Here is a 23,323-nt window from a genome sequence, read left to right as displayed (position 1 = left end):
AGCAGGGAAGGTGCTGGAAGCCAGGTGCTCACCAGCTGCTGGGCCTGCTGCTTGGCTTGGGCTCCATGGGGGCTTTGCCTGGGCCTGGGGTAACGCACATGCTCCTGCCCATTGCTGCATCCAGCACTGAGCGTGCTGCAGGTTGTGGGGCTGAGTGCCTGCAGCGTGGGGCTTGGTTTCTTGGGCAAGTATGCTGTGAAGTAACCATTCTTCCAGAATTGCCACTGATTTAAAAGCAATATGGTGGCACAAGTAAAATGAGAGATGGGAAAATATCCGTGCCCTGACTGGGTTAGGTAAACATGATTCAGAAGTATCCCTGGAGTAATCTGAGGTTTTCATACAGCGGCTGAAGCCCCTGGTTGTGCAGCAGTCAGAACGCTCCGTCTGATGTTACAGGAATGTTTGAAATCTCTGATCAAGGTTTATTATTACTACTGTCGGCATCCCACTGTGGTGGTTACTGTACAAACACTCATTAAGAAGACAGTCCCTGCCTCACCGACAGCAATAGCAGCTATCGAGCCTGCCCTTTCACGGCAGTGCTTTCAAAATAAATATTATTGAGATTCTGTGGATTGATTGTATGCAAGTTGGGGGGACACATATTACTTGCATTTTTTGATGCAAACCTTCAGTGTAGGTTGATATGGAGATCTGTTAGTGCTGCAGATTTTACAAATTTTATAATACTGAATGGTTCCATCTTTTAAAAATGAAGATTAATGTCCTTCTGATGATTCTCAAGGACTCTAGCACAACCTGGAATATGATAAAATCTGGAATCTCTATGTATTTAAACATCTAATCTTATGTTCTGTTCAGATATTTTTTAATTGCAGTGACTTCACTAAAACTTTAAAGTTCTGTGTAGTGCATACAGCCAAATTCAGAGAAAAGAATCCATCTCCTGTGCATCCTTAAGCAAACAGAAAAACCCAGAGTAATCTGAAGGGTGAGATTTAAGCCATATTTCTACCTTGAAACATCTCATAAGTGTCTTATTTGATTACATTAAAAAATAACTAAGTTTATAGTTTTTAATTTTTTTTTACTGCAAGCTCTGCCAACTTAGCCTGTAACTTCGGCATCACACTGGGTTCGTTTCCTCTCACTGGTCACCAGAAATCATAGCTATGTAGGCCAAACTGTCCTTTTAATTGCATCCATACCACCGTGTGTCTTCAGAACACCCTGACTGGAAAGCATAACCGGACTTGCCCAATTTTTCTTGTTGGTAATGATGAGCAACCAGCTTGAGCCCCATGAGTCCAGTTTGCTCGGCTGGCATGTAGAAAACCACAGATGTCTGTTTTATATGCAGTCCCCATGAAACAAAAAATAGTGATGCCCTATGATGACCTTCTCACACAGTGGTTTTTAAGACTGAAAAAAATACTTTAAAGATGTTGACAGGTTCTTTGTACTAGAAACATTGAAATAAACTTTTGATTTGTGGATTGATGGATCTCTCTCTCCATGCAATGTAGAATTCACCTCAGCATCCAGGCTCTATGAGAGTGTCCATGGACACTGAAATGTCTTTAAATTTCCTATTTTTCAGTAAAATACAACAGTGGGAAGGACTGCTCTGAAGTCCAGGACAGAAAAAGAAGGCTTATCAGAATGGGCTCCCAGTAAAAATATTAATGGGAACACTCCAGAGACAGAAGAAACCCACCCGGACTTCTCTAGCTGCTGGTTGCAGCAAAGACAATTTCTCCCAACTCATGCATGCTTCACTCCAAAAGCAGGCTCCCATCGCAGCTGGCTGAGGCACACTGCCAGGACATTCCCTCCTAATGGCATGCTAGATGTCAGAACTTCAGCTTTCCTTTTTTTGAAGGGAATGCTGGACACAAAAGCTCTGGGAGGAGACCACTACACCACCAACGTTGGCAGGCAGGCAGGACTGACCCTTGCAGTTACCAATCCAACATGACGGTGCAAAGATGGAGTCTCCCGCCACACACACACGTGAGCCTTTTGGTGGAACTTTCCACCTCTTTCAGCCTAGTCTATACAAAGACAAGTCACTCTTCTGCCTGTCCCACGAGCAGAAAGACTACTTTAGTCTCTCATGCATGCATGGGAAGATAAGATCACTTTTCTGAGACAGGACTGTAGAGGCTCCCACACAGGGCTGTGTGCCTAGGGTTTTGGATTGCCTTATGATCTAAGATGTAGCTGTTCACGTGTTCCTCTCAGAGCAGCCATGCAAACTGCCGGTTGGACTACCATAACCTGAAGTGAGGGTTCTGGATTGTGAAAATTGCCATGTATGACATGCTAGTAGTCATTTGATCCCAAATGGTTGTGGAGAGGCAGAGATAGGACGGGTGGTTCTAAAAATGGTCTCATCATCCCACTGGGTTTTTATGAGTAGTCAAGAAAAAGGTCACCAGTGGTGGTTCACAGTTGAAAAAACTAATTATATAAACCTAACGGAACTTTATAAACATAGCTATGTTTTCCCCTTAATCACTTATACTTGTGTTTAGCTGCTAGAAAACACTACTAGAGTAAACGGACTTTTGTATCCATGGCAACCTGTGGATCCACTTTTAATTTGCCTACAGAGATAATGTTTGGGTTTTTTTCCTTGAAGTTTTCTGGCTTTATTGCAATAGCAATGGTGTCTTCTGTATGCTCCTTCTGACCCTGCCAACCTTCAAGGTTAAGAGATAGGCCTGAGCCCCTCATCCTGTGCAAGAGGTCATTAAAGTCTTTAACACTTCCCTTGCAACCCCAATGGCCAACTCTCAGCGGCTGATTCTTTAAATTCTCTTTCAACCAAGTGATAAAATATTTTGAGGAAGACGCATGTTAGATCACATCATGCATAGCCGAGCACACCAAGCAGCGTCAGCACTCGTGGTCAGATGGTCCTTCGTATTCACTTTGCACAGTTTCAAACCTCGTCCTGCTTTCGCTGCAGCCAAAGATACCGTAATCCCATTGCCTTGATCAGTGTGGTCTCTGCTGGGAGTGGGATTGGGCCCTTGTTTCGATTCTCTGTTAGGTTGCTGAGGAAGACCGCTTCGGTTTCACATTTGCCTGCTTTGGGGGTTCTGTAGCTCCCACAACTTGACTGTGGGCTGCCTGAAGAGCTCTTGCTGAGAAACTGAACCACTGCAAGATGGCAAATCATAGGTTTCTAACTCTCCTCCTCTAACCACTTCCCTTTACAGTGTTTAAAGATAGCTAGAAATGCATCACGGTTTTTCTTGTACTGCTCTCCCATGTGTTTCAGGAAGTGGTAATCTCTCGCTGAAGACACTCATGCTACAAGAAAAGGATTGTGGGCTAGTTTGAGCAGGTCTGCTAAACCTACATGTAATATGGTGGTGTTTAAAACTTAACAGGATAAGAAAAGTGAGGCCTTGTGCCTGTAGTGGGAAGTCCTGTATTTCTCACTTCTCAGTAGCTTACTCTTCATAGTTAGACATCAAGCGCTTTGAGGAAGGGTCTTGTGCCATCTTTGCACAGTACTTTACACTGTCAAACCTTGGCCCAGATCCAACAGGACATTGACATTTCTATCTCCTACCTAAGCTTCCTCACTTCCTATTGATTTCACAGAGTTTGTAGACCTAAGCCCTGGTGTGTGCCTGATCCTTTCACAGCACAAACACATTGAGATGGAACAATATTTAACCAGGTTACAAAATTATTCTTTTCTAATCCCCTGTTCTGCAAGTGCAGCCCAGACTCTGAATTTCAAACTGTCTTCCATCTCAATGCCCTCCTAAAAGGAGTCTGTAGAGTCAGAGTCAATTTGTTCATCCAGCATGAGGTCAATAGGCTCCCAGTTCCCTCTTCCGTTATTGCACTGCCTCAGGTGAACAGGAAAACTTGGGAAAAAGGGTTCATCAAGACTGAAAACAGCAATGACTTGGAGCCAGCGTATGGTTTCCTCCCAAGCCCCTGAGAAGAGGCAGGGAGGGGCTGTCCCATCCCTGGGACAGATCGCGGATCAGACTGTTTCTCAGCATACCACGGTGTGATGTCCCTACTTCGCAGGGAAGAAATATATACGTCCATAGTCATGTTACATCGCTCTCCATGCTCTGCAGTAAAGGCATCTGTTACCTGCCTGGCTGCATGGCTGTGGGATAATGGCTGAGGTGACTTAAAAATTAGAACTTATATTCACACTTTTAGGTAAGGCACAGCATTGAAGAAGCTTCCCAGGTGGAATGTGGCTGACATGTAAGGAATTCATTGCATGGGAGTTCCCTAGGCCTGCAACCTTAGATGTTGGTAACGCCAGGGGAACTTGGTGTGCTGACTCTAAGAGGCGCTGCCCGGAGGGTGGAGCGGTGTGGAGATGCCACGGCCAGGCTCTGCAATAAACTTAAAGGTGTCATGGAACTGATAAGCTGCATATTTACTATCCTGGGCCAACAGCCTGCCACGTTTTTGACAAAATGCTGTCCTTTTGGTGAACTTTGCTCATTATAACATCATTATAATACCAAAACGCACCTCCATCCCAAAAGCTACCTGCCTCCAAGGTGCGACCACCCCTCACTGAGCTTGCGCACTGAATTTTCCTAGCTTATACCTTTGAAAGTGAAGCGAGAAAACTTTACACCAATCCTAAACAAAGGTATGTATGACTAGAGTCACCCAAGCTCCACCTGAAAGGTGAAAAATAGTATAAAATAGCTTAAGAGAAAGAGAATGTTAGGGAAGACACCATTGTGTATCACTCTGATGTTTGGGATCAGTCGACGGGCTGAGCCTCTCTTCCCCCCCATCGGGACGCCTTTGGGTAAGAGTCGAACACTTGGTTATACCAAGTGCCTCCCCGGGAAACTTAGAAATCTCTATAGAGTCGCTTTATTATCTTTTAACGCGTTTGTGTCCGGCCGCGTTACTCATATTCTTGATATACGCGTTGTGTCCGGCCGTGTTATATACATGTTTGTGTCCGGCCGTGTTATTCATACTCATATTCTTGGTATTTGTATGTGCTTTGCAGACAGTGAATTTATCACCGGTAATCCAAAGAATCTGTGTGTCTGTTGCTCTAATAAACTGCACTCTTCACTGCTCTGGCCGTGATAGTTCCTTCAACACGACCAGACTGGGGGGGTGTAAAAATTAATGCTGTCACCTTAGCGAAAGCCCTCAACTAATAAGTGGCTATACACACAGTCCTTAGAAAATAAACCGTTGACCAGGTCTGAGACTAAGACTGGACCTAGCCGCACCTAGACTCCTCTCTGAGAAGGAGTTTAGAAAGCAAGGGGGTCCTGTCTGAACCTCGTGACTCAACGGGAGGGTTCCCCCCCAGCCACTCCTCAGACTCCTATTTGTATGCGACAGTAACTCTTAACGCAACAATGGCACAGGGAAAAATAGCTCTGCAGGGCTTGATTTGCCACTGCACTGCCCTGCATGATATATGTACTCCACGCAGGGAGCTGTGAAGCTCTTTCTCCTCCTCCCTACAATTCTCCTGTTGGAAGTAACATTGACAATAAGTGGGGTTTTTTTCTTTTCAACTCATCAGGTATTTACAGCATATGGGATGTTGACAACAATAACGACACTTGTCTAGGTATTTCCTATTTGCTTTCTGGTTTTCAACTTCTTAGTAGTGTTTGAACCCTCTATTTCTTGGATATTTTACATTGCCCAAATATGATGTTAACTCAAAGCTCAAGGAAAAAAAGGAAGTTGCTGTTTTCAAGTGAGAGAAAGGGAACAAATACATTTTTCTCATAATATAAAAGGGAGGAGTGATTTTTCAGTGTAACATTGAAACAGGTGCGGGCTGAAATTTAAAATTTAGCAGAGAAATTTGAGTGTTTTAGTGATGAACACTTTTGATTTACTTGGCTTAAGAGCCTTTGAAAACCATGTTTTGTGCATGCATGGTACATTTTTAGCAAAAGCTGTATTATGAACAGCTCTCACCTAAGCTCCAAAGGAAAAGAGAAGGTATGTTGCTCATGCATGCATGGAAGATCAGCTGTTTCATCAATAATTTATGGAGGGTCCATAGAGTACGCTGCAACGATCTGCAAAAGCCCTCCTGCTCTCTGGTGTATGCATGGAGCAGAAGCTATATCCAGTAGGGCAGAAGCACAGAACTGTGCTGTCTCTTAAAAATCAGAGTGCTCTAATGCTGCACTTATTTTTCCATTGAAAACCACGCAGTTTTGAAATGCACTTTTTGAAGGGCTGACCCCATGCACACACTTCACAGTAAGATCTGATCCAGTAAGGCAGAGCTTCATGGGAGCACTGTTAAAGGCTGCAGTCATTAAGCCAATGCTCTACAACAGCCTGTGTCCCCCACAGTGTAAATCATGTTCAGCTTTTGATCAACATGGGAGTGGAACCTAGAAAGTCCCTGGGATTGGGAGTGAGGTAGCATCTGCAGACTCTTTGTTTAGCTAGTTAATTCTATTAAAACACACTACAGGATCATTAAGTTTGCAGGGCAAGATGCCCAAAGCTTGTGACAGGAACTTTGCTCCTCAGGACCTACAAGTCACAGTCAGGTCTGTGATAACATGTTCACTCCTTACTATGCAAATAACACATTCAAATATCTGCAACCCTGTTTGCCGCAAATGGTAATTTCAAGTCTTACCCTATTTGTTCATTAGCCAGTAAAAGCGTAAAAGCCTTTGCAGAGAAAGTCATCCTGTGGCAACACATGAAGGAGGTGACTAGAGAACAGGATCCCATCCAGGCTGGCTTCTAGTTTGCCATCTTGCATAGCATTTCCTTTCCCGTGGCCATCCTCACTTTATCACCACTGGTCTGCAGATTTCCAAGTTCACCTTCTTCAGACCTTCCTAGAAGGATCCTTCAGCTGCCAAGTCAGGTGCCTGCCTGCCTGCCTGCCTGAGTGCACAGGTACAGCCATATTCTGGCTGTTTGCTCTACAGGCTACAGCAGCATCTATTCTTCCTGTTGCAGCTTGAACTGGAGGGTTCTCCAGCTGCAGAATTTGTTTGTTCTTTTTGTCTATCAGCTTGTAAATTTACCTTTCCAACATAGAAGTAGAGTGACAATATCATTAAATATTACAGACATTAAGCATTGATAATAAATATTTGATAATTAATGATTAGTTAATAATTAACTTATCAATATTACTAATAAACCATTAAACTTTAGAATAATAATATCATAAAATAAGTATAAGATGCTATTGAAAAGTGGCCCCAAAGATACACTAACATTATGAATACCTCCTGGAGACAGAAACATAGTCCATAAATGGGTAGAAGAGCCACAGTGCCCAAAACCAGTTCCTCAAGTTGTTTGTCCTTGCCATCTACCACCACTTTCCTTTTCTCTGCTAAAATGCTTTCTGGTTTTTGAGCATCTTTTTCTAAAATGCCCTTTGAAGCCATCAGGAAATACAGTATCCCATCTGGCAGTTGCCAGGATGCATTGATTAGTGTTATCTAAATAGGCTCCAATCCATCAACAATCTATGCTAAACCTTCTCATAAGAGATTACCTCTTTTTTTGTGCTAGTAACTTATCTGACAGTTATAATCCTATTGAAATGGATAGTCCTTGCAAAGCCGTACAGGTTAGCAAAGTAAGTTTAGACTGACACTCTGTTGCATTTCATCAGATTCATTTATGTTTTGGTCAAAAGCAGCCCCCTCAATTGCATTTTTTAGGGGATTCAACTTCTCTCCAGAGAAAAAAAAAAAAAGAGGCTGAAAAGGCAAAATATCTTCTGTATAGGGTGATTTGAATTTTTTAAGGATCTGAAATGGAATCACATCTTCCCACAAAAATGGAATAATGTTAGTCATAGAGTATAGCAGATGGCTGTTAGTCACCATTAAATTCAGAGAGCTTACCCACTCTGTTCAATCAATACAGCCATGAGAGAGACCAGTTCCCAATTAGCTCCCGCAAAAGAAGTCTTTCAGAAGTCAGAATCTGATCATAAAAGGGAGCAATATTGAAAATGTGTGAGGGGGCAGGGAAGAAGAAAGAGAGAGAGACTATTTTCATTAACAAAAATAATTGTTAATCTCAAAAATACCTTCTGTTTGACATCTGTTACCCCATAGGAGATAATTTCTTTTTCCAAGCGAAGGCTGAAAGTTCAACCAGCACAAAATAAGCAGGCTTTGCTCTTGAGGGTAACTGAACATCTGCAGCAGTGAATGAAATGTACAAACACTTCCCAGCTCTCAGGATTTGGCCCATCAAATGGTCCTTTCAGGGCACGTCAATGACTGCTGGCTCGGCACACTCTGAATTTCTCTTCTGAGATGCACCACTGGAAGCTACCAATTCCAGAAGCTGTAGTCTCTAAATAGCTTGTAATGTTGTTAGAAATAGGATATTTAAAAGATATCTGGAAAAAATGTTTGTGATCCTCTGTCAGAAATGGTTTATTTGCATGCCAGTTTTTCTCCAAATATGCAGTCAGGATTTGAAAGAGGAGCATTTCCAAAGAGCATTGTCAAGATAAAAATCAGACTTCTTGGTACTGTGAGATGGAGAAAACTATTAACTGAAAGGCATTTTTTAGATGTTCCCTCTACGTGATGCTGAAAGTAATTTTACAAAAATGAAGATAATACAAATCAGCTTTTATGTCAGATTTATGCTCTTCCCTTGTGTTTTTTCCTTTGTGTAGCTTAGATAATTTGGTTAATACCTGTTACTTTCATTCAGATGGGCATGCCCTAACAAAATCCCTTGTTTTTTAACAGTTTGTTGACCTTGTTGTGTGTTGAGTTGATTACATTCCAAGGGAAGCTTAAAATTTTCTTTAAAAAGCCTGTTCCCACTATCTTAAGAAAACATGTGAAAACATTCTTATGTGATGGAATCCTGCTCCGATCCTTTTTTTGCAGGAACATGATGTGGTCTGAGAGGCATTAAAGCAATGCTGGTGACCAGCTGCAGATAACTCACAAGCCAGAACATCGCTCGTCCATGTATGCTGTGTCATTGCTACACGGTGGATCGCTGAATGAATCACCATTGCAAAGAGCTGCTGGCAACGCCCCAGCTATGGCATTGTCTTCTTCCTGACAGTACCAACCTACGGATAAAATCCTACATATGAGATATAAAGTCACAGTTTCTTGTTGTACCCCAGTTTATTGCAGCACGTTGTACCACAGTATGGAGCCACTTGCTTCCCTGGGACTTCATGGCAGAGCAGTCTGGTCCTCAGACCTTGGAACATTTCCTAGTGGTTTTGCTTGGGGATTACTCTTCTTAAATCAACAGAGACTGCTTGTAGGGATCACTTCAGTCTTTGTACTCATTCTGTCACTGGTCAGACACTCAAGTTGTAGTTTGCCTGGAGTATCACCACCGTGTTTTGGTCAGAGTATCAACCAGCTACCAGAACTCTACAAAGATCAGGCACCAGCACATTGGCCTGGATTTGAAGAGGCACCTTCTGACATCAGGGTATCAGCCATCTCTGTTGTCTGCTTTCTCAAAGAAGGGACAAAGAAAACACATCTTTTTTCATGTTCCTTTATAAAAAAAAGTCCTGCTAGGTAAGCACTGCTTTGCTGAGATTGGTTTTTTGGCAAAGCTATGTGTGCTGAAAGCAGCAGAATGTTCATGGAAATTCAGCTACTGCTGTAAATCTGACAGTGCTTCATGTGTCATGTCGTAGTTGCTTAATTTCATGAAGTAAATGAGAAACCACAGTGGGTAAAGGCACTGGGTCTTCACTAAATTCTGGAGTGACATTGATATTTGTCAGATACTTAACTATTAGTCCTTCAAAGTTGTTCTGTAATACAGAGGGTCTAGTAAAAAAGAAAGAGAAAGAAGAGAAACCCTTCTGAATGCCAGTTTAGTTATTGAAGCTGAAAATAGATATTATGCAAAATATTTTAGCTGCTTGCTGTCAAGCCATTCATTTGTTCACTGCAGTGCCCACTTACTTTTCCTCACTTGGGTCACCTGCCTTTTCGAAGCTCTTTATGTGTAAGATTAGTCCCTGGAGGAGATGACACAAATAACATATGGAAATATGGTGTTACTTTCCTGATTTACACAACATCTGCATCTTCCCCACTGTACACAACTGTTGCTTGTTCCTCTGGGAAGCCTGCCATCACAGATGAGAGCCTCCTTCGCAGTCTGTAGGCTGAGGACACACTGGTTCCCTGCATTTCCCTTACACACAGCCCTGAATCGGTCTCCCTGATCTCATTTGGTCCACCCACCTCATCAGGACCAGTAGGAGCTTTTGTCACTGATTCAAAAGAGCGTAGGTTCATGGACTTCACCTTCCTAGTAAGGTTCCCCTGGCTGATTTTTTGATTTTAGGAATCTTTTCCCACAGTGGCTCACTGGGTTTTTTTTCCAAATTCTCTTCCCCTCCATGCTCAAAATATAGAAAAAAAGTTACAAATTAATATCACTGCCTGGTATCTATTTGGGGAGCAATGGGAATCAGTACATTACATTTAACGGACTTAACTGACATAAAAATATCTTATGTTTTTTGGATTTATAGTCACTACTCTTCAAAAAAGGTTGCATGGCTTGATTTTCACCCTGGTCGTCCTTATTCGTGGATTGCTACAATTACAGAGGGAAGATTCTCTTCTGACTACGATTCCTTACCCATTGAAGAGGGGAAATCATGCTGCTCTGTAGAAACAGCCTTCCTTCACAAGCTGTACTGTGCAATAGCTTACCCTTCTCACAGGTATGGACTGAATAGCCACCAGGCCACCAAGAAATGTCATGGGTATGCTGTTAACTTAGTGATGTGGCTATAGTCCCTGTAGCTTCTCTCCTTTCTCCATCCCTGGGTAAATCTGTACCTGCCCTTCCTGGGGCTCTGTTTTCCTATGTTTTCCTACATAACGTATGTCATTGCCTTCCAGAGAGAAGGCAAAATCTAGTTTGTGATTTTTTCCCATCCTCAGTTACTGCTGCTAGATGTCTTCTCTGACCTCTGTCTTCTCCAGGAAAACTTCTCAACTGCTTTTGCATCCTGGACATCTTCAACAGCATCAACACCTACTAGCAAGGTGGTACCTCAGGAACACATTGCCAGAATTATACCCCCCTCCCAAAGACAATTAGTCTTAGCAGTACTTAAAGATTGGTATGTAAATTGCATTTCTCTGGAGCCTTGAACTTAGTAAAATAGACATTTGCTGCAGGCAGCTGCAGTACAAGTCAAACCAATTTATTTAGTGTAGATTAATAATTTGATACAGTTATTTTCCAAGGACACTTACTAGGGTTATTTTTGAATGTTCAGTCGTTTCACAGCCTTAAATGTACTGTATGATGAATGTAGCTGGATTTATACTTTTAAGTTGGCTTTGTTTCATTTCAACTCCTTTTTCCAAGCAGATACTCTTACGAAGATGAGCAGAGGTCAAATCATCAGCTGTTGGCTGTAACACTGTCCCCTTTCTGCTAGTTCAGTGAGCTCAAATCCCATAAATCTCCTTGATCTTGAAATACACAAAAGCAGACTGAAAGCTAAAAGAAAAACCTGAGCATTTAGCTATCTTGGAAATGTCTTTCCAAATATATATATTCTGCATGATTTATCTTGCAAAGCTTGTTAAACAGATCTGTTCCGTACCGGGCACCTTTTGTCTGGTGGTTTAAGTAAAGAGACATTGATTCCACTGAGAGAAAATAGTAAGTAAAGGCTACTGATAAAATAGCTGACCATATATCTGCACTTCTTCAGGAATACGGGCGTATATCTGAATTTATATAATTGTGGAAAAGGTACTCATGTTTTAACGAAAGTCTGGCTACTCCTTCATCACATAAACATCCTATATTTATCATTTGCCATGTCAATGAATGGTTGCTTGTTGATGAGGATATGTCTTTGCAGCAGGTCCTAAGTGAGATCAGTCAATAGGTTAGGCCAGATAATCTGGGGCTGTAACTGTCTGATTCAATAATATTGGGCCCCGTTCGCCTTATCTGGCCATACGGTGTATGCTGATCGTGCTGAGGAAGCTCCTTACTTGTCAGCGCTTGTGTTTGCAGTTCGTCCCCTCCTCCGCCTCGCGCACGGCATGGGGAGCAGCACAGAAATGCAGCCTCGCCGGGCCCACAGCCTGGATCCCGCGAGCCACTGACGAGATCCACCTTATCCCTCTGCTTTTTCTTTCACGAAGACTCTGCCACGTTCTTTCAGAAAGGCTCTTCAGGCACAGAGGAGAGACGGCTCCTGGCTGGACGAGTTGTCCCAGCAGTGACAGCTGGCTCGGAGTGACTGGATGTATGCCCGTCGTGTTAATTAAGAGATCGGCGCTGTCGCTGGTTGATGGGTATGTGTCAGGTTGCTTGACGGAGAGGACCAGATGCCGTGCGCAGATGCTACATGAACGTTCTGTCACAAGACAGGGGATGGGCCACGTTTGTGGGCCCTCCGTCGGAAGCATTCCTGTCCAGCATGAGCATGGGGCCTCCTTTCCATCAATGCTCTGCTGGGGAGGACTTCAGATGTCTCCAGCACTGTCTTAACTTTTTCTGCATTAACTCAGAAGCAAAACTCATTCCCTTGATCAATGCTGAAAGCAGAGTGCACCCATCTATCTCCTCTTTCTTTCTCCTATTTCTGTTTTCCTATTGATCTCTGCTACCACAAGAAAGTCTGAGAGATGTGGGCATGATATTATGAAGCTGGAAGATACAGTGACATTTCTTCATCCCTGAAGGCATTCTCAGCAATCTGCAAATGTTAAAAAAGGATGACACCTTCCAAAATCAGCTGATGTTTCACTTCAGGTTATGACATATACGCTAAAGGTATAAGGCTAATCATGATGTGTTTTCAGGATGACTCAATACCCAGGAATTCCTGTGAAAGACGTGGCAGATACGGGAGGTTTACAGTAGGAAAGGTGACCTGCTGGACGGGAAGACCAAAAGACAAAGGGTCCCAGCAAGAGGGAAGGAAAGAAAATAAGAATGATAATGCTGGGGCAGAGTGAAGGTCTCTCTTGCCTACATACTCTCTGTCGAGGGCTAGTAGCAGAAGCTTAGAGGAAAAGCCTAACGAGACCGTGCCGCCATGCTACCACTGTTAGCCCCCAGCTTTGAGTTCTCATCTGCTTGGGAACTTTCAGAGACAGACGTAACTACATCTCTCCGTCTAATGGCCTTGGTAGGCTTTATTTCCAATCATTTCTCTAATTGCTTTTTGAGCAGACTTGTACTTTCGGCTTTCTCAACACCCTTCGCAGCATGCTATGGCAATGAATTCCACAATCTAAGAACAGCTTGTAAAGTATTTCCTTTGTTTTTAACCTGCCACCTGATCATTACATTTGATGTCCCTCAGTTCTTGCACTGTGAGAAACAGTTAATAATTATTGCCCGTTCATGTTCTCTGTGGTGTTCAAGATTTTATATATATATATAAAATTTATATCTTATTTTTATATGATTTTATATTCTTTTGTACCTTTTCTAGTTTTACCATATCCTTTTAAAGATTGATTAATCAAAACTGCATGAAGTTTTCAAGGTGTGAGCACATTGCAGACTTTGGCAATGACCTTTTGAAGTTTTCTATTCTATTTTCTACTCCTTTCTTACTAGTTTTTAGCCTTCTATTTTCCTTCTTCATGGATGCTGAATATTGAACTGATGTTTTCAGGAATTATCCAGAAAAAAATCCAATTTCTCTTTCATGAATAATAGTTGCTGATTGGAACATAATGAGATGCAGAACTTCAGAACTGAGGTGTTTTAATCTAGTGTAAAAATAGAGACAAAAGTGTGGAAAAGACAACAAGGATGCATAAATTCATATGAAGATAAATGATACAGACTTTTTTTCCTCAGCCCATCTTCAGAAAGGACAGGTAGCTGGATGAGAGGAAGCTACAGAGAAACAAGTTACAGTGTGAGAGGTAAGAGATGACCAAGATGTGGACCATACAACCTGATCCACATATTTCATATTTGGATGAAGTAGACGTTATCAATGAGGAATAACAGCATTTAGGGTAATTCCTGATGAGGACAGAAAATAATCAAAGATGCCACAATTGTGAAAATGATGGCGTTTCAGTGGAGACAGGAGGAGATGGAAAGACGGGAGAAGAAATGGTGCAGCTATTCAGCACACAACTGCACCAGGGACCGCTTGTCAGAGGGGCCCAGGTGCAGCCTAGGAAGACAAAGGAAGCAAGGGGTGAATGTCAGCAGCTGGTGGGATAAACAGCCGCATTTCAATTACCGCACTGCTGCCTGTACTAAGCACACGGCAGCACTGATGATAAATGCAAAACTGGAAGACTAGTCCCAAGTTCCCTTTCTGTTATATTTTTTAAATTGTGAAAAGATGAAATGAATGAATGAAAAGCATTATTTTGATTACAATTTTCCACGCTTTTAGTGACAGCAAGGTTCTTTACATGTAATATATTGGCTCTGTTTAATGAATTACATATGAATTTACAGCCACTGTTGCCTTAAGAGACTTCCAGCAGTTTTGTCTTAGAATATTTCATGTGAAAATTCATGTGCGCCAAGCATTATTACTCTTTATTGCACCTAGGGGATTATGGTGCACATGTGTTGGTTTTATACTATCTGAATAGTTTAATCATTTCAGTTCCTTGCAAGGAGATGACCGTCAGTCAAAGTGATTTTTATACTTCTCTGCTGACCCCATGAATGTCTAGATTGCTAAATTAACCTGTTTTTCTCACGATTACTCTAGTAAAAAATGTTACTTACTAGACTAGGAACAGGATGGAGACCTGTTCCAGCTTCTCCCTGCTAGTTATTAGCAGACTTAAAAAGCATATTAAAAGCAGACTTAGATGCGGGAAAGAAGCCAGCACTGAAGAAATCCAGGTAGTAATAGCATCTTTGGAAACTGGTTTATTCTGTCCCTTTATATAAACAGGTCAGAGTGGAAAGAGGCAGCTTCTTCCAAACAAAAGCAAACCCCACGCTGTTATCCAGAAATGATGCAGAATTACAGCAGGTTTCCCGAGGGTTTGGAGAGTATCTGACTTGTCCCACTACTTCACTAGAGGTCTCGCAGAGATAATGAATGGCCCTTATAGTCCTCTGGTGGTGTCCCCCGGGCACCAGAGACAGAAAGTCTTAGAAGAGGAAAATTGTGCCTATTGTGCCTTGCTGGCAATTTCCCCTCTTTCTGGTGAGGACAACAAAGACAACTTGGTGCATCTTGTTGTCCCTAAGCATTGAGAAACACTAGCACTGCACCAGTGTAGCAGTCCATGTGGCTGGCGGTGGCTGGGAGCTTCTCCTCAGGCTTCGGCAGAGCTCCACTCTGGATGGGTGGACTGGGCTGGTGTGTGCTCAGCTCTGCCAGTGCTGAGGCCACCCAGTCCACCCAAAAGAGATGCTGGGTACAGGCTAAACCATCCAGCAAGCCTGGGTATTTCTGCTTCCCGTTCGCAGTGCCCTGTCACCCTGCCAGAGGGGCATCTTCAGGCCAACATATATATATATATATATATATATGTCTGTGCTGGATGAGTCTGATCTGGAAACCAGGCTAACCTCCATGTTTAACTGATGTTGTAGACAAACCTCGTGATACCTTGGAGCACTAATCACATGCACAATATTATGAATGGCAGTGAAACAGCAGAGAAAATCTGCCTCCATCTTCTCCAGTGCCTGGGGTCAGACTCTGTGTCCAGAACAAGAAGCTGTTGCCACTTACAGAAGCTCCACTACACGAGCAGAGACCCTAGAGAAATTATGAAGTCTCTTGGGCCTCCATGAATTGGAGTGCATAAAAGAAAATGCTAGGGAAAGTCTGAAGTTCAAGGCTTTCTTTTCCTCAAGACAGCTCTGTTTCCACTTCACTTGTTATTTGAATCATGCCTTGACTACTTTTAAAATCACCTCTTGCACAGCAACCTCTTCTCATATTCTGATTTCAGTCATCCTCTAAGGTAACTAAAAGCTAGTGGCTGCTGGTTCAGGAACTCACAACCCTAATTGCTGTCCCTAATAGAGAGGAATTTGCCTTTTTTTCCCCACATGGATGCACTTGGAAATCACAGCACACTTACATAAAACAGTTATTACGTCCGAAAGAGTAGATCTCTCAAGAAGTCATGTCAAAGACTTAATCAGTGTGAGAAATCACATCATCTTGAATTGTTCTTCAGTGTGGCAGAAGTCTCTTCTAGACCAACCCAGGAAAAAATGTCAAATCAGACAAGAGTTGTATTGATTTTATTTGGCACACTGACAGCTCTGACTTCATGTACGGAATTTAATAGCTATTTACTTCGCAGATCCAAAAGGAATGGGTCAAATGATCACCAAAGTTAGTCCACTGAAGTAAATGGAATTAAACCAAGGTGAATCATCTGTGACAGTCTAACAGAATTCATTAATTTCAAATATTTTTCTCATCCATTTTGTTGCAATGATCAATATACTGTGGACAGCCTTTTTGGATTTTAGGGGAGGGGATGAAGTCTGGAGAACCTTTGAGCAGTGATTCCAGGTGATGGTGTACAAATGAACACAAACGTTTCTGGCCTCTGAAACCAGGAGTCTTATTAAGCTTATGTGGCTGAACAAAAGGATCAAAAGAGCATCAAGGCGTGGCGAGAATTATAATCCGGGCAATGTAGGGCAGAGTTAGAGAAGCAGCCTGCCCTGGGATTGTAATTGCTAACCAATAGGTCCCTGGGATTACAAATGCTACCTGAGGTTTCTCATCTGGTGCAAGTCCAGGAGAATGGGTGCCAAAGGCTTCCAGGCAGCCTCCGTATTCTGCACCAGCCCGGTGATGCTGGCAACCTGCTGCCTAACAGCAAAGCCAAAAAGGCAAGGTTTGCAACTCGAAGGAAAAGCTACAGACTCTTTGTCCAGGTGTCCGCATGCTCAGAGGGACAGGATCAAGTGCAGTCGGCTGTGTAATGTGCGACTTGTCCTATCTTAGTCTCCTTGCCCTACCCAAAAAGGAAGAGGTGATCCACTCCAGAAACAGTCAGCCCCTTCTTAACCTGCTAAGTCTTACCTGAAAAATGGCAAGAACTGTCTTAGAGCACGAGAGACTCAAACAGGCAGCTGAGCTGAGACAGCCTGCATTTACTACACTGTCTTCAGTCCAAAACAGATCTGCTCCCAGAGATTTTACACATTCTGTCCTAAGGAAAAAGCATATTCTCCTTGCTCTTTGTAAAGAACTGTAAGAGTTTAAAGCTCTGCATTTGACTTATATCACTATCTACCCTTTGTTTCCTCTCTTAACTCTCAGAAATACCTGTAAATAAGTTCAGAATGCCACGAGGAGACTCCTGCAGGAGCTGGGTCAGATCATTAATGAATGCTCAGAAACACCCACCCCCATTTCTTTGCATGACTTTCCTTGCTCTGTCCCCACTCCTTCTTGTCTCCCTCACTGCCACCCCATGCCCTTGCTCCTTAGCTGTCGGTAGAAGCACAGAGCAGGCAGGCAGGAGCTGCCTGAGCAGCGTGGGAAGGGAGGCAAAGCTCGGTTCCTCAGGCTTGCTGGCTGTGCTGACAGGCTGAGTTATTTTTCAGACACAGAGACACACAGGCAAGAACTGGTGGCTCAGGAGAGCGATGGTGCTTGACAACTGTTTCTAATGTCCTAGATATTGCTAGGGCTCAGGAGAAGGACTCTGCTCCTTTCATGTAAGACATCGGTAAACAGCCTTGGCTTGCAAAGGGAGGAGGAAGGGGACAGCGGGAAGGGGATATGACGTGCCAGCCCCTGCTTGCTCCCTCCTGGTAAGGGTAGCATACACTCCTCTATTGTACCCTTTGGTCTACACGTCTGTAGGGTTTCACTGCTCCCCGGAAAGCAGCCCGGCCAACCTGTGAGCACATGGCTTCGGGGCACAGCAGCGCCCTGGAGACCCCCAGCTCACCCCGGTCAGCCCTGTCCCTTCTGCTGATCTGAAGAAGAGATGCTGAGAGCCAACCAGCCACTAATTAGCACTTGGCTAAAATGCCTCTGTACTGAGCAGCCACCCTGCTCTCAGTGGGCACAATTACGCCAGCAGTGCAGATAGGGCCACAGGATCGGGCGCTCCTTTCACCACCCCACTGTTCGTTTCTGCTTTCCCCCTGCTTGCTGGCCTGGTCACGGGCACTCTTGCCTTGCCTTGCCGTGCCACTCGAGGTGAAGCTACAGGCAGCCATGCAGCCGTATTTTGGCTACCATGGAATAAGAGCAGCAACTCGGCAAGCTGTTTGAGGGTTGGGCTGCAGACCCAGCCACGAGCAGGCGGGATCCAGTACTCCATTTGGCCAGTATCTCAGGTACGCGATGTTCACGCACACCATCCAGGTTTATGCAGCACCTCCCCGGCTCAGCCAAGACCACGGTCCTGCAGCGCCGTGTAATGCGCCGCTGGGCACAGCGAGGATCGCTGCCTTCCCGGCAAGTATGACACTGAAAAGCAGGCTGAGGGTGGTACCGGTGTCCTGGGGAGCACTGCTCATGGCTCTGAATTCCCCATGCACACATGTTCCCTCCTCATTGGAGGTCCACCTAACCAGAATGGTGCCCAGGATGAGAGGCAGGTGCAAGAGATAATTGTGGAGTGACTGGCCTGCTGAAAATACTCTCCCAACCACTATCAGTCTGCTTCACCAAGCATAATATTGATGTCCTATTTATGCATATACATATATAAAAGACTGTGCCTAATCTACGTTCTCTATCTGTGTTTGTGGTGGGTTTGGTGCCACTCAGATCACCTTGGTCTCACAGGTGCAGCACCTCCAGCCTTCTCAAGGGAGCAAAGGTTTAGCTGCAAAGTGCACGATGTGTTCATTTTTCTTCTTCTTTCACATGCCTCTTAATGGTGATTTGGTTTGAGACTTTTAAAATGGGCAGGATGCTCCATTGTTTCTTTGCAGAACGTGAGAAGGAGGGAGACCTTTGGAAGGAGTAGGAAGGTTGTCGTAGATCAAAATCTTCCAGCTGCTCTCCTGGGAAGGCACCACTCCTTCTGCTGGGTCTGTGGAGCTGCAAGAGCACCGGGCATACAAGTAAGAATAAATAACATACAATAATTACTCACGATTACTTTCAGTATTCATTTGTTTGCATGGTATAAACTAAACTCTCAACTGTCATCAGACAGTGAGCAGAGTGTTATTTTAAAATGTTGGAAACACAGCTAGCTGAAAAAACATCTATATACCCATTTCCCCTAAAAATGTGATTTCCCCGCTAAAAATGTCACAGAAATATGCCAATTTCTTTCACATGTTCAATAGGGAACAGTCATAAATAGCTTGGTTTTGTCTTGTCTTGATAATTTCATTCAGATTGCATTGTTTTAATTCACCTGATTTTGACTCATATTAAAATATTACTACTATGCTATATAGAATGTTACATTTATCAGTACATGTACTAAATGTATTTATATTTTATAATGTTTCAACATTATTGAAGTGTTTCAGTAGAATCAGAATAAAGTATTTAACATTTAAATTCATCTAAATTCTGAATTTAAGTTTTTATTATTTTAATTAAATTTCATTTTTATACAAAATACAACCTCTTTTTACAACTTTGTATTACCTGCCAAAAGAGATTGAAGCTCTGGCCAATTTTTATCATGCGTCCTTTCCATGGATGTTGGGAACTTTCTGAAAAACTCGTTCCTCTGAATAGAAGTCTTTACATTTAGGACCCTCATCTGCTGAGGAGCCTCTGCCTGTGGCAGAGAGGCCCCTTTTAGGCTGAAGCCTTATAATTATAAAAGCTGTTAGTATTTCTTTTTAATTTGTTGATTGTTTACTGATCTCTTTGACTTGTATGTCTGTCATTTTGGAGTCTGGGCTCAGACGCATCTAATAATAAAAAGAAGTATAATCCCATACACCTACAGTTGTCTCTCCCTCTTCAACATTGGTGATGTTTTCCACATTCTGAAAGTTATCATATGCCACACAAGAAAATATCAGATTTCCAGTCCTTGGACCCCCCTAACCTTCCCAGCTAGTCCAGTTATTTTTAAAATGACTTCCACTTCTATTCAATTTCAGATTTGACTTCAACTAGACCCTTTTTTCCTCTTCTTTTCTATGCCTATAATTGAAAATCAGAACTCCTCACTTCTTTGCTCAACTCCAAGACAGCATGAATGCTGAAGCCCAAAAGAATGGAAATTGAACTGTGAAGAAATTTCTGTATATGGTCACCTTATTTAACAGGCATTCAGCTCTTTAATAATCCATCATGTGATTAGAGAATTAAAGAGCAAGGAAAATCTGAAAAAGCAAACAAAAATTAGAGAGACCAATTACCAAAATGAAACAGACTAATGCACCCTAAGATGAACGATGCTTACTTAAAAATGATATTTTATTGAATCAGACATAACTTGACCTATATTGGAAACAGAAGGAATTATAGTGATTATGCTGGGATGATGCCAGAAAGCAGCTTGGCTGTGTTATTAAGCTTGAATGAATCAGCTTCCACTATAAAATGCATCGCTAAACAGACAAGGACAGTAACAAATTATAGAAAGGAAAGTGAGGGAGTCGAGAGGCCATTTTGTCACTGCATTGTCAGTGTGCAAGCATTGATCATCCATCTTGCTGAGGACAGTCCAGGGCGGTGGGGAAATACCTGTACTCTCAGTAAACCAAATCAAGCCTTGGCACAAGGCCACCGTGGAAGGATCATATCCGATCGTATTGAAACCCAGGTAGCAGCTGGCCGATCAATATGTTTAACAGACTACTGGGGCTGGACTGAGGTCCTTCAGGAAGAGACAGGTCCTTTTCACCTGCAGGGACGGTCTCGTGTTGGGTCTGTTTGCCATCTTTCTGTTTTTAACATGGCAAACAGCTGAACGCAGGCAGTTTGTTAAAGATGCTGAGAATACAAATGTACAAATATAACACAAAATATAGTAGCATAAGGTGCCAGGGTGAAAAGGGCAATTACAAATGGAGATGAATTCACCTTTCTTACCTCTGTGATGCTAATGGAGTTGCTCAGTTGTGACTAAAGTTAGTTTTTAAGCCAAGAGAAACGACTACTGCCTTGTGGGTCATAGCAGGAACATATATGTGACTGTCCTATATGCCTCTCACATACGTGTCTGTATTTTAAAGTTAGTATTCTCAGGACCAAGAGATGCTAAACCAATAAACCACAATGGAAGAACACACTCCAGGCCACCTTTCACCTTTTGCTTCTAGACGACAGACGCATATAGATGGATACAGCCAAACTATGATAACTAGTTCTCTGGGGGGTTTAATGTGCCAATGTGCATGAGGGGGTGGAAATGACCTGATGCTACCTTGGAACAGAAGATGGTTGAAAGACACAAACTGATGCTCTAATTGCCAAGATGAGGATGGGCGTCACCATAAAAAATAACTTGTTATTAATGGTTACGTTTAGTCAGTGAGAGGTCTTTTGGAGGTACTATACAGTATGGCCACAGATAGTAATATTGAATAGCAGACACTAGTCTTGAAGCTCTCAGCTGCAGAAATTTCCATGGTGCTAATTTTTGCTGGAGGGTTGAGAACAGCCTATAGAATTCACACTGGAATTTTTAGACCTTTATTGTGTTTTTATAAGCTACAGGCCCGTTCCCTTCTGTTAGGGAATCTCTCATGGGCTCGATTCACCATCTGTAATTTCCTTATGGTGCTGAACTTTTAAGACATTGGTTTCTTTCACAACTTAATCAGGCTCTTTTGGGAAAAAAAAAAAGGTACAAATGGATATATTAGTCAGTGTTTTGAAACTGTTGTTTCTGGCTAACTTATGTACTAGATGTAGATAGATTCGCCCAGACTTTTCTTAGGAAAAACAAAGCAAATAAAAAAATTTCATTTTTCTATAGACCAAGAGGTGAAATCCGGGGATTTGTGGCATTTTTTAGTAAATCAAGAAAGAAACTTAATTTGTCTCAATATTTTTTGTTTCAAAAACTTTGAAATATTTCCACCCAATTTTGACAATTATCTTACTCAAACCACGGATTGTCCTTCAACATAGGGAAACCCTCTAAACACAATGGAAAGATGCTGAAATTAGAAAATTAGTTATGCTGAAACTTTTTAAAATCACTTTCAAAAATTTTTGATCATAAAAAAAATGTCAGAACTGGCACTTTCCTGCAAACAGTTTCAGCTTGAATGAATACACATTATTCCATACGAAACCTGCTTGCTGAAAACTACCTGGATGGTCCAAAGCTCCATTCACAGGGCCAAATGCATCACAGCTGTCATTCACTGTAACTCCTTGGTGCAAAAGAGGGGTATTATCTTTCACCAAGAGAAAATTTGGCCTGAGAATTCTTTAGGAGAGTTTACTTCCACATAGTCCCTTTCCTAAATGCATACATTTTGACCGTTAAAAAACTCTCTAAGGAGCTCCATTATATGTTAGAAAAATATTTTTCGTATTTAATTCAGGCAATCACAATTTTGATCAACTAATTTGGGGGGGGGGAGTTGAAATCTTATTTCTCAGTCTCAGCCCAATTTGACTTTTTGTTTTTAAGCTTAAACAGAATTTCTTTGGCCATCTGAGTCCTTCAGCTATATGTAATTTAAAAGAAATCAATTTAGAAATTAGATGCATGAATTACTCAGCAGTAGATAGAAAAGAACTTGCTTTTTTGTACTTGGTTGAGTTCAAATATCTCTTTTAAGAGCTAAAGCACTAAATCTACTTGGAAGGGAATTATATCAGCTTTTCGAAAACACCAGTCGTTTTCAGTGGAAACATTCCTATTCGTGAAGAGCTGTTTGTTTATGGGTTTAGGTTGATCCAAATTTGGACTGATCATGCACGCTGCTCTGTGAAATGCTAGATGTGAAGGAGATTCCCTCTTTTGATGCAAAATGCCCCTGGGTTCACAGCTGCGTGAAGGAAGATGAATGGTAAGGAACCCACCCCTGGAGGAGAGGGGAGGGAGGCAGTCAGGAATCACAACTAGAGCTGGTCCTCCACTGACTCCAGCACATCCAGGATCCCATCCTTGTTTGTAACACCGGGAAAGCAGCATGATTCTTCTGTTCCTCGGGTAAGTGCTGAGGTTAGGTTATGAACATTAATAAACATTTAGAGTTCACCCAGTGGAGGGACTGCTATAGCTCAATGTTTTATAAAAAACCTCCAGATTAAGGCTGCTGCAAGGTAACAGAATCTTCATCAAGGGCAGTATTTAAAGAAAAACAATTCATTAATATTTTTGATCTCAAAATCAAGAAGAAAAATACTTTCATCTAGCAGTTTGGAGGGTTTTACAGGGAGCATTTTTGTCAGATCTGAAAGTGGAACACTTGAAACTCACTAACCAGAACTTTTCCTGTGTTGACTTTT

The 23,323-nt window shown here is 42.4% G+C and overlaps 1 long non-coding RNA gene across 2 annotated transcripts; it reads left to right on the top strand.

Annotated features, from left to right (window-relative positions):
* Positions 1 to 1,570: 1,570 nt before the first annotated feature.
* Positions 1,571 to 22,921, top strand: LOC142407760 (uncharacterized). Of its 2 annotated transcripts, XR_012775035.1 has the most exons (5): positions 1,571 to 1,977; positions 10,493 to 10,687; positions 13,813 to 13,880; positions 18,868 to 18,999; positions 22,763 to 22,921. It is a non-coding gene; the product is annotated as an uncharacterized LOC142407760 (long non-coding RNA). The 2 variants fall into 2 exon arrangements; XR_012775036.1 differs by lacking the exons at positions 1,571 to 1,977; positions 10,493 to 10,687 and adding an exon at positions 10,925 to 11,015.
* The last annotated feature ends 402 nt before the right edge of the window (positions 22,922 to 23,323 follow it).

Source organism: Mycteria americana, chromosome 3, assembly GCF_035582795.1.
Source record: "Mycteria americana isolate JAX WOST 10 ecotype Jacksonville Zoo and Gardens chromosome 3, USCA_MyAme_1.0, whole genome shotgun sequence".
Lineage (NCBI taxonomy): Eukaryota > Metazoa > Chordata > Aves > Ciconiiformes > Ciconiidae > Mycteria > Mycteria americana.
Note: the sequence above shows the minus strand (reverse complement) of the source record. Positions and strands in the feature narration are given on the sequence as shown.